This window comes from Diabrotica virgifera, chromosome 8 (genome assembly GCF_917563875.1).
Source record: "Diabrotica virgifera virgifera chromosome 8, PGI_DIABVI_V3a".
NCBI classification, from domain to species: domain Eukaryota; kingdom Metazoa; phylum Arthropoda; class Insecta; order Coleoptera; family Chrysomelidae; genus Diabrotica; species Diabrotica virgifera.
The window spans coordinates 46968638-46979300 of NC_065450.1; the positions used below are offsets into that span (position 1 = coordinate 46968638).

The following is a 10663-nucleotide window of genomic DNA, read 5'->3' on the forward strand; positions in this document are numbered from 1 at the left end:
TTATAGTCTCTGAAGCGTTTTCTCCTTCATACATTCCAGTAATCAACGCCGTCAATAACTTTCGTCGATAGACACGTTTTATAGATTCTATAATACATTAATTAGCCATCTTTTAGTTCTTTTAGGTCGGGATGAGACGGTGCTTTGTCCAACAGCAGGACTGCCTTTCTCGGTAGATCCGGACGGCAGAACCGTCCGGATATGGGGAGGTCCGGATATGACAGGTCCGGATATGGCAGGTTCTACTGTACTTGGAAGGGGAAACGAGAAACGACCGTGCGCGAGTCGCGGAGAAATATTGCAACTATCTTAAATAATTCATATTATCAATTGAAATTGTCAAATTGACGTATATTTCATACCTTCTGTCATTGACGCAGAAAAATTATATATTGCTCCACAATATTGATATGATATGCAATTATTATATAAAGGTAAATTTAATTAATTGTATTTTGCTTGCAGTGCTGCATTTTAATAACTGATTTTATTTACTACATGCAATTGTTTACGTTTGCTAAACATAACCTGCATCTTATTTTTTCTTCTTATTATTTTTTTGGACTATGATCTTGACAATTATCCAGCAACCAGGACTAATATAATTGGCCAATATAATTAAAAGTGCGAATAAAAGTACAGAGCGTAGAAATAGAGGTCGCTTTGCCGAACTTGCACGGTCCCAATATAGAGGTTCCACAGTAAAATCACTCTTCTGTCGGTGCTTTGATCTCAGGAAGTAATACTGAAAGTACGCAATTGGTAATTCACCAGTGGTGGATGCGGGTTTTCCCTGTTAAAAGCCGTACGTTTCTATGCGAACAGCAATGCGAGAGTGGGGCAAAAGCGACTGCCAACATTGCGCGGTCGCCATGAGCGACTACAGATTTTACTTCCAATTTTTCGGAGAGTGGTTCTACTGTCCCTCTTTATACTGTGCTGCTGTATACTCTCTTAACTAATGACATATTTGTTTACAAATTAGTTTTATTCTAGGCTTGCTTGTTTTTCTTGTTCTTGGACTTCGCTTGTTGTACAATTGCTTGTAATCAGTTGTTTAATTTGTTATTTACTTAGGGCAACGGAGCAAAATCCAAAATTTTGACGCACGTCAAAATTTTCAATGTATTTTAAATGTATTTTTTTTCTAATCCTGAGAAAACTAATAATTTTGAAGAATTTAAACGCAGAATGAAAGATTACATTATTATCGAGGGCCGAAAGTCACTGAAAACTTCTATAATGAAATAAAACTTCTTATCAAAATAAAACTTCTTTATTTTAATAAGTTACAGAGGTGAAAAAGAAAAGAGAAAATTTAGTGTGATTTTTAATTGCAAATATTTTATCAAAAGAAACTTTTTATGTATTCTAAGGAACTTCCGGGCCTCAGTAATAAAGTAGTCTTTCATTCTGTGTGTAAATGTTTCAAAAATACTTATTCATTTTCTCAGGATTCGAAAAAAATGAATACATTGAAAATGTTGACATGCGTCAAAATTCTGAATTTTGCTCCGTTCCCGTTAATCAGGAAATGGCGAATGAAAGTATTTTAGTAAAACCCCTTAAAGTAGGTCAATACTGTCCAAAGGCTATGGACTCTAAATAATAATAATAATAAATTATTAATAGCATAAAAAGATGACTGATCGTCAGTGAATTTTGTTAAAATTGTAATGTAGTCTTGTATACAAGAAATGAGAACCTGAGAATTTTGGCAACATGTTCTTTTGTGTATAAGAAATGTGTCTTATTCATTCTGATGATTGATTAAAACGTAGTAGCCTACTGATATCAAGTTTTATAAAGAAGTGTAAATGTTCACCCCTAAATTATTATGATTATTAACCATTCTTTACAGCGTGTACAATTATTGCCTAAAATGCTTTTTCTATTATGTTTTATTATTTGACCCTAATAAAATGTTTCGAAAATAATGTAAATGGTATTTGATTTTATGTATTTAATTAAGTTTCCTGATTAACATTCGTTGATGTTTGTTTTCGAATATTGGCGATAAAATACAAACAAAAACGGTGCGTGGTACGTGAAGAGTGCCGACAGAAGTGAATACGTCTTATAACGCGTTACTATACAGTGAGGACGTTTAGGTTGGAATTAATTAATTTTCCCGAAAATGGGCGATTCTGGAGATAAATCACGAAACAGGTCGATTTTTATTTTTAAATTAAATTTTTTGGCATATATGTATATATATCATACTAGTGACGTCATCCATCTGGGCGTGATGACGTAATAGATGATTTTCTTAATGGAAATAGGAGTCATGTTACAGCTCATTTGAAAGGTTATTCAATTCTCTTCCTATTTTTTTAGTGCCGACTCCACTAATGAAGGTTGGCTATAACCATTGCAAATTCGTCTCTACCTTGTGATTTTCTGAAAAGCGTCTGTGCGTTTAACCCGACCCAGTCGCGAATGTTTTTCAGTCAGGATATTTGTCGTCTACCAGGGCCCCTTTTTCCTTCGATTTTACCCTTCATACTCAGCTGTAATAACTCGTACTTATCATTTCGGAGTATGTGCCCCAAATATGCTGCTTTTCTCTTTTTAATGGTGGTCGAAAGTTCTTTGTCTCTTCCTATTATGTCCAACACCACTTCGTTCGTAATATAATCGGTCCACGGTATTTTCAAAATTCTCCTAAAAAGGTACATCTCGAAATCTTCCAGCTTTCTCATTAATTCGACATTAATAGTCCAAGCTTAGACACCATAAAGAAGAATAGAGTGCATATAACATCTTAGGTACTCGGTTACTCAGAAATTTTCTCATCTTCAAAAAGGCTGGTCTTGATTGCTCTACTCTTGATCGAATTTCGGATTTAGATCTTCTGTAATCCAGACTCATAAGTATTTCATTGTGTCCACTTGTTCGATATCTTCACTTTTTATGTGGATCCTTGGTACGACTTTACCCCTCTTACTGGTGAACATGGTTTTTGTTTCCTTTTGTTTATTATTAAACCAAACTATTCCCCAGTATCACAAGTAGCGTCTACAACATATTTAGTAGCGTCTGCATGTCTTTCTCACTTTCAGCCATGATCACTGTATCTTTGGCATAACGGATGTTTATATTTTCACCATTTATCTTGATACCTTCTGTGCTGTTTTCAAGTGCTTGTGTAAATAACTCTTCGCAGTATATATGTTACAGTTGGAGTTAATTATTCCTAGTTTGAGTCAACTCGAACTGAGTTGAGCCGTTTAAACGGCTAGTTTTAGTTAAAGTTTATTATAAATATAAAATTAAGATTTTTATTTAACAATTACTAGTAAAAGTAGACTTCAACTAGAAAAAGTATACTCTTCCCAATGCCATTTAGTAAGAGTTGATTCACACAAACAACCGATTTTAGAAATTAAATGTTACTGGATATGTTCAAATCATGATAAGTAGTTAAAATGGTCAAAACAAAGAGACGCACACTCATAAAAAAACACGTGAGATTATACTCCTATAATCTACATTTATTGAATCGATCCAGGAATAGTCAACTCAAACTAGTAAGAGTTGATTCTATTTTTCCCGTGATCTTTTTGAATTAAATTTTTCAAATCAACTCTTACTGCTCGTTTTAGTTGGATTTGACTCGAACAAGGAATAGTCAATAACTGAGAATCAACTTGAACTGTAACATTACATAGTAATCAGTGGCGGCCGGTCAGGGTCGGCAGTGCCGACCCACACATTTATAGATATAGATTTTTTAAATATTTGTATCTCTGAAATAAAAAAAAAATCTATCAGATAATACAGACTAAATTTTATTCATGGTTTTTAAAAGAATTTGATCAATCCGAGCGTTAAGTGATCCCTGCGCATAACAGACTTCTCAAAAAATCAATGATCCGAGCCATTTATCTGACTTTTCGGCTAGCCGTCCCTAACATCCGTAGCTTGACAATTTACACGTAAAACTCAACGACGACGTAACAAGTCGATGAGCAAGCGAGAAGCGAACATTACTTTTCTCCGTGGGCAATAGAAGATACGGCATGGCAGGTTACGCGCCAAGTACGGCACATTTAGGTCTGCCGGTCGGTGTTTCATTTGGAAGCATGCATCGGTAGAAATTGTCAAAAATAATCACGCCGTTTTACGTCGTTTAATTGATATTGTAATTTTTTTAAGTTGTCAGGAATTATCATTTAGTGGACATGATGGATCGAAGCATTTGTTAAAAATCAAAGTAATTATAGAGAATTAATAAAATTGTTTTAGAAATACATACCTATTTACTTTCTGATTCGAAGTGTATTCGTAATACAGAATGAACTACATAATACATATAATCAAATAGTTAAATTTTGAATAACGTTGTTGAATCTGAGATTTAGAAAACCATTTACTTTTCACTGAAAGTAGATGAAACTTCTGATTATCATGTCATTCATAATTATCAATTATTTTGTTCGATACGCGTTACGTGGTAATATTTATGAGAGGTTTTTAGGTTTTAGAGATGTGAGTAAAAGCAATAAGGCAGAATATATTTTTGGTGTTTTAAAGAACAGATTCAAATTTTTTTATACCAAAAATAAATTGGTAGGGCAAACTGGGGCAATCTTATGACGGCGTTGCTGTGATGAGTGGTGAATTGAATAGTCTCCAGGCAAAAGTTAAAACTATTGCATCACAAGCTTTATTTACTCACTATTATGCGCATATAATGAATTTAGTTTTACATGATACGTGTAAAAAAATAAAGAATATCGACTTTTCCTGCCAGTTTAGCTCACCTAAACGGATTTAGAACAAATTTGTTTCGAAAAAAAAAAGCGAACAGTTTGTCAGACGCGATGAAATTTTAAATCTCGGTTAGTTTTATCTAAGCAGATTATCTCTTATAGTTTTAGTATCTGTAGCAGATTTTCGTGAACAGCTTTTGGAAGTTTTTGATTTTATTATCGAAGGCGATGATTTTGAAAGTGGCGATACCTCGATCCGTGAAGCAATCGGTTTGAGAACTTTATTAAATACTAATGACTCTTTCAATATTTTTTTAAATATTTTTAAGACAGAGTTTGCCCAAGATATTCCTTGTTGTTCAAAATCAGTCAACTGACATTATTTATTCTAAAAATAGAATACGAAAGCTGGTGCAAAATCTCAGAGATTTTCGTAATGATAGTAGTTTCCAATATATACGCAGTGACGTTTTGGATTCGCTTGATATTTCCGAACCACCCCAAAAATGACAACGACATGATACATATTCTCGAAAAACGAGTAAGTATATCTTGAAATTTTGGATACCTACTCCTACTATTATATGCAAATAGATACTCGTTTTTCGAATTTTGAAGATTTGCAAATTTTTGACCTCTTTGACGATTTAAAATTTAAAAGTTACGTTCGCCAAAGAATTTCCAAGATATTTATTATTACAAGTTAGGTACTTAAAAATTATGCTGGTCCAAATATTTTCAGAAAGTGGGATAAATTGCACAATATGTATGTATAATTCTATGTAGTAAGTACTGCAATTCATTACAACAAACTGTTTATCAATTTTCTTATTACCACCAATTTCTGCCTAAAAAAAAACGGGATTTACCTTGTCTCAAAAGAATCAACACGTATTGTCGCAACACCATGAAACAAGAGAGAATGTCAAGTACATCAAATAAAAAAAAGCAAAAAACAACAAAATCTCCTATGATGAATTAAGCCTTTTAGTTTGATGGTATACCTATATGAGGAGACAAAAAAACCTTGCCGACCCTGTCTACAAGGCCACGAGCCGCCACTGATAGTAATGGTGAAAGTACACAGCCCTATCTCACTCCTTTAGAAAAAAAAATACTTATCTGTTGCGCATCCGTGCTATTTCCGTCTAATGTTACAACATGCTGTTGGTTCCAATAGAGATTTCTCACTGTGTTAATATTATTTTTGTAGAGTCCTTTTCGCTTTAGACATTCCATGTGAATATTATGTTTAACATTGTCAATTCAATTCTCTATTCAGTAATATAAACATTAACATTAATTATTTATACAGGGTGGCAAAAAAAAATTTCTGATTAAATTAATTGACACAAAAAGGTTATTTGTAATTTATTTAATTCAAAATACATTTTAGTGCTGCCAGAAAACAGGAAAATATGTTTATTTGAGAAATAAACATTACTTTTCGCTTAATAAATGTTCAACTTTTACCCACCTACCTCTGGCAGTTTGAAAAAAAAAGGAAAAGGTCAAATTGTTCTCGAAAGAAACCAGAGCCAAAGAAGTAATCACCCTAGTACAATAGTACCTACATCAGAAAACTGCAAACCAGTAGAATAGTGTAAATATGTTTCAGAAAGAAAAGTTCTCATAAAGTTTAAACTATAGGTACCCAGTGACATTAGAAGTCTTAAACTCAGAAGGAATAATTTTTTGGCAACATTGTAGATTTACATCAAGAATGAAACGATAACGTCGGCAAGAATTTTTACTAACATCTAATCAAAAAAATTAGTTTTGTGATTTGCGATCCCGTAGCTAAATACACTCCTGTACACGTCTAGGCATTGACAAAATGTGATGATTGATGTCTGCTGTGGCCTGTGGCACCTCGTTCCAAGCAAATTGAACTTCATGTATTAACTGTGACAGAGTCTGTGGAGCATGGTGCAAAGTGGACGGTCTCCTTCTCATCATATCCTGTACATGTTCGATAGGATTTAAATCTGGTGCACGGCCCTAACAACACACAACATTCCAGGAATGTACTACCAAAGTTCTATCAATATTTGAATGTCCTGGACATTTAGGGAACATTCGGTGAACATCTGATTAAATTATTCGTGGAATGTTACCATAAGACATTCTGTGAACATACTACCAATGTTCCTATATGTTCATTTTCAAATTCACGGCGCATGTATTTGTGCATGGTGCTTAGAGAGGGCATCACGTGACTAAAAACGACCAATGACCTCACTTCAGACTTCGGTGCTTCGGCCATCTTGACATGCATCTTGGCCTTGGCCACATGGCCACCTTGCCGTGCGTGATCGTTGTTTGTTTTTATTTGTGCTTTTTAAGAATATTTTTTAATTCGGATACTTTTATAATAACTTTAATAGTATTATTAATATAGTGCATAAAATCAGTTGGAGTAGCAGAAGCAATGTAGATAAAAAATCTGCAGGAATAATGTTTCAAAGGTTAGTATATTATGCAAATATGTAAACAAAGGCATGCCCCTATTTCAGAAAATATCCATTTATTATTTTAATAATTGCGAATAAGCCACAAACTTGCTTATTCCTAACTAAAATAGTAAATAAATAGAGATAATAACAAACGGATTATTTGTAAAATTAAAATTTTTTTTGCGTTTTTGCTAATGTATGCGTTTATAAACAGGATGGTAGACCACATACTATAATAGTACCAACTAATGAATACACAGTATGAATAGTACAGTCGGTTCGCTAAACTTAGTCTCAGACACAACTGGCTAGTGATTTTAGTAAATAATTTTGACAATTTGGTAAAATTGGCAAAAAAATAACTAAATAGTTAGTAATTTTGGCAAAAATGGCCAAAAACAAAAAAATTACCTACTAAAATCACTAGCCAGTTGTGGCTAGGGAAACGACTATACTAATAAACAATTTCTAAGCTGCTTTTTATAATATTTTGTGAGTTCATTAATCATATTTTTTATTTAAAACTAAAATTTGTTAATAATGCTCAGTAATGCATATATTTTGTATTTTTAGCTTTCCAGAAGATCCTGCGAAGAAGGCATGAAGTATTGATCAGATTTGTTAATAGAGCAGTATGTTCAAAACATTTTTTAGAAAAAGATATTGACAGAACTTCACTTTCAACCGTTTGAGAGACTGTGCTGTTCCAATAGCTTATATCACACAGGTAATATGCTTAACCCAATTAATAATATACAGTTGGAAAAATTAAAGAATAGGGCTTTTCATTTACAGTCATTTGTTTCGAGCTACTGTCATATGTCGTATAATCCGTGTTATATTAATATTATACACAGATTATATAACATATGACAGAAGCTCGAAACAAATGACAATCGATGAAAAGCAATATAGGGCTTTGTTCATTGTCATTTGTTTCGAGCTTCTGTCATGTGTCACATATATTAATATATCTACGTCATACATCTTTGGTTTGTATCATTGATTATATCAATAACATATGACGTAGATATATTAATATTATGTGACACATGACAGAAGCTCGAAACAAATGACTGAATGAAAAACCCTATAACCATGAACGATCACATCAATCACTTATTTTGTATAGGGCTTTTCATTCACAGTCATTTGTTTCGAGCTTCTGTCATGTGTCACACAATATTACTATATCTACGTCATAAGTTATTGGCATATACCAATGATACAAACCAAAGACATATGACGTAGATATATTAATATTATGTGACACATGACAGAAGCTCGAAACAAATGACAGTTGATGAAAAGCCCTATTTGCTGTCTTTTTCTATAAATCACAAACGTTTGTTACCTATAGAAAAAGATCATCATCATCATTGGCTCGACAGCCCTTTCTGGGTCTTGGCCTGTTCCGGATTCTTCTCCACTCTGATCTGTTTCGTGCTTTTTTTCTCCAGTTTTTTATTTTTAATGTTTTTATATCATTTTCTATTTGTTCTAAAATAGAAAAAGATAGCAAATACAAAATAAGTGATTGATGTGATCGTTCATGGGTATAGGGCTTTTCATTCACAGTCATTTGTTTCGAGCTTTTGTCATGTGTCACATAATATTAATATATCTACGACATACGTTATTGGTATATACAATAATAGATACAAACCAAAGACATATGACGTAGATATATTAATATTATGTGACACATGACAGAAGCTCGAAACAAATGACAATTGATGAAAAGCCCTATTCTTTCATTTTTCCAACTGTAGATACCGTTGTTCTTCATTATCTACATCAGAGATCTAAGTTGACATTGTTGCCCAATTACAAAAAATTTTTGAATTCATTTTAAGTCCAATATATCACATAATTATTGCGAAGTAGATTATACAAGAAAACAGATTAATATTGAATGCAAATAAATAAAAACATCAGAAATAGAAAACAAGAATTAAGTTATAATCTTAAGTTAAAGTAAATAATAAAAACAATAAATATAATAAAACAAAATACTTATTAGTTTGTGAAAAAGCTATTTCTTTGTGGCATTTTTGTAATTATGATAACTATTTTAATGGGGAAATAAGCCAGAATTTACTTGAAAAAATAACTTTATTATGGTTTCTACTTCCACATCGGACGTCGTTGTCAAAATACAAAATGTTTTATTATTTTCTTTATTAAATATTATTTATTATTTATTTAAATATTATTTAATTTATTATTTATTTTATTATTATTATTATATGCATATTATTACCTGTAAATATTTCTTCTGATTGTTAATTGTAAAGGATAGAAAAATTACCATTTATTTTATTTTCTTTTAGAATCAGCTGAGAGAAGTGGTCTACAAAAAACCAGGAAGGAAATGGAATATGTGGCTATGAAAGGCAAAAGAAAGGTTTACAAAGCAAATGTGACACATTTTTTTATAGGAATATCAGTAAATTACATTAAAAAAATGTATGAAAAGATTTTTTGCAATAAAAATGTTTATATTTATCAAGGATGCATTATTTGGTATGGCCACATATCGTCAGTGATGTGACAATACCTCCTATCTGTTTTTTCATGAGATTTGTAAGATAGACTAAAAACTTGTTTGGGCCACCTCCTGTTTTCATATATTTTTTGACTTGTTTTGCAGTAAATTTAACTATCTATTTACTACAAAACAAGCCAGAACTTACGTATGCAAACAGGAGGTGACCTTAAAAAATGTTTTTCGTCTCCTGCAAACCTCATGAAAAAAGATATAGGAGGTATTGTCACAGCACTGACGATATATTTCAGAGAATGTCTAAAAAATATACTGTGAATGTTCAAAGAACGTTCGTAGACATTCATGGAATGTTCCAACAAGACATTTAGTCTAAAAAATATACTGTGAATGTCCAAAGAACATTCATGGAATGTTCCAACATTCATGGAATGTCCCAACAAGACATTCAGTCTAAAAAATATACTGTGAATGTCCAAAGAACATTCATGGAATGTTCCAACAAGACATTCAGTCTAAAACATATACTGTGAATGTCCAAAGAACATTCGTAGACATTCATGGAATGTTCCAACAGAACATTCTAAGAATATTTAAAATGCTGACACAGCACATTCCAGGGACTTTCCAGGGACATTCGTGTGCATTTGGGGACATTCCAGGAATGTTTATAATGTCCTGTGAGTACATTCTAGGAACATTCATGGAATGTTTTGTGTTATTAGGGGGGGCGTCCACGGCAAAACATTACCGCCAGCTTCTTGGAGAAAGTCTATAGTTTGAGGAGAAATATGGGGATGCGCTTTGTCATGCTGAAAAAGGACGTATCGACAGCCGTCGAGATAAGGCACTAAAGTAGTTTGTAAGATGTCATCCTCGCAACGCGCAGCTGTCATATTGCATCAAATAAACACAAGTGGTGATCGGCTACCATAGGCAATAGTCCTCCAAACCCTTACTCCAACTGTCCTGTGTACATGCCTCTC

The 10663-nt window shown here is 32.8% G+C and overlaps 1 long non-coding RNA gene across 1 annotated transcript; it reads left to right on the forward strand.

Moving 5' to 3' along the window:
* The first annotated feature begins 6707 nt into the window (after positions 1-6707).
* Positions 6708-10345, forward strand: LOC126889961 (uncharacterized). Its single transcript, XR_007700237.1, has 3 exons — positions 6708-7183; positions 7745-7898; positions 9505-10345. It is a non-coding gene; the product is annotated as an uncharacterized LOC126889961 (long non-coding RNA).
* Positions 10346-10663: the final 318 nt, after the last annotated feature.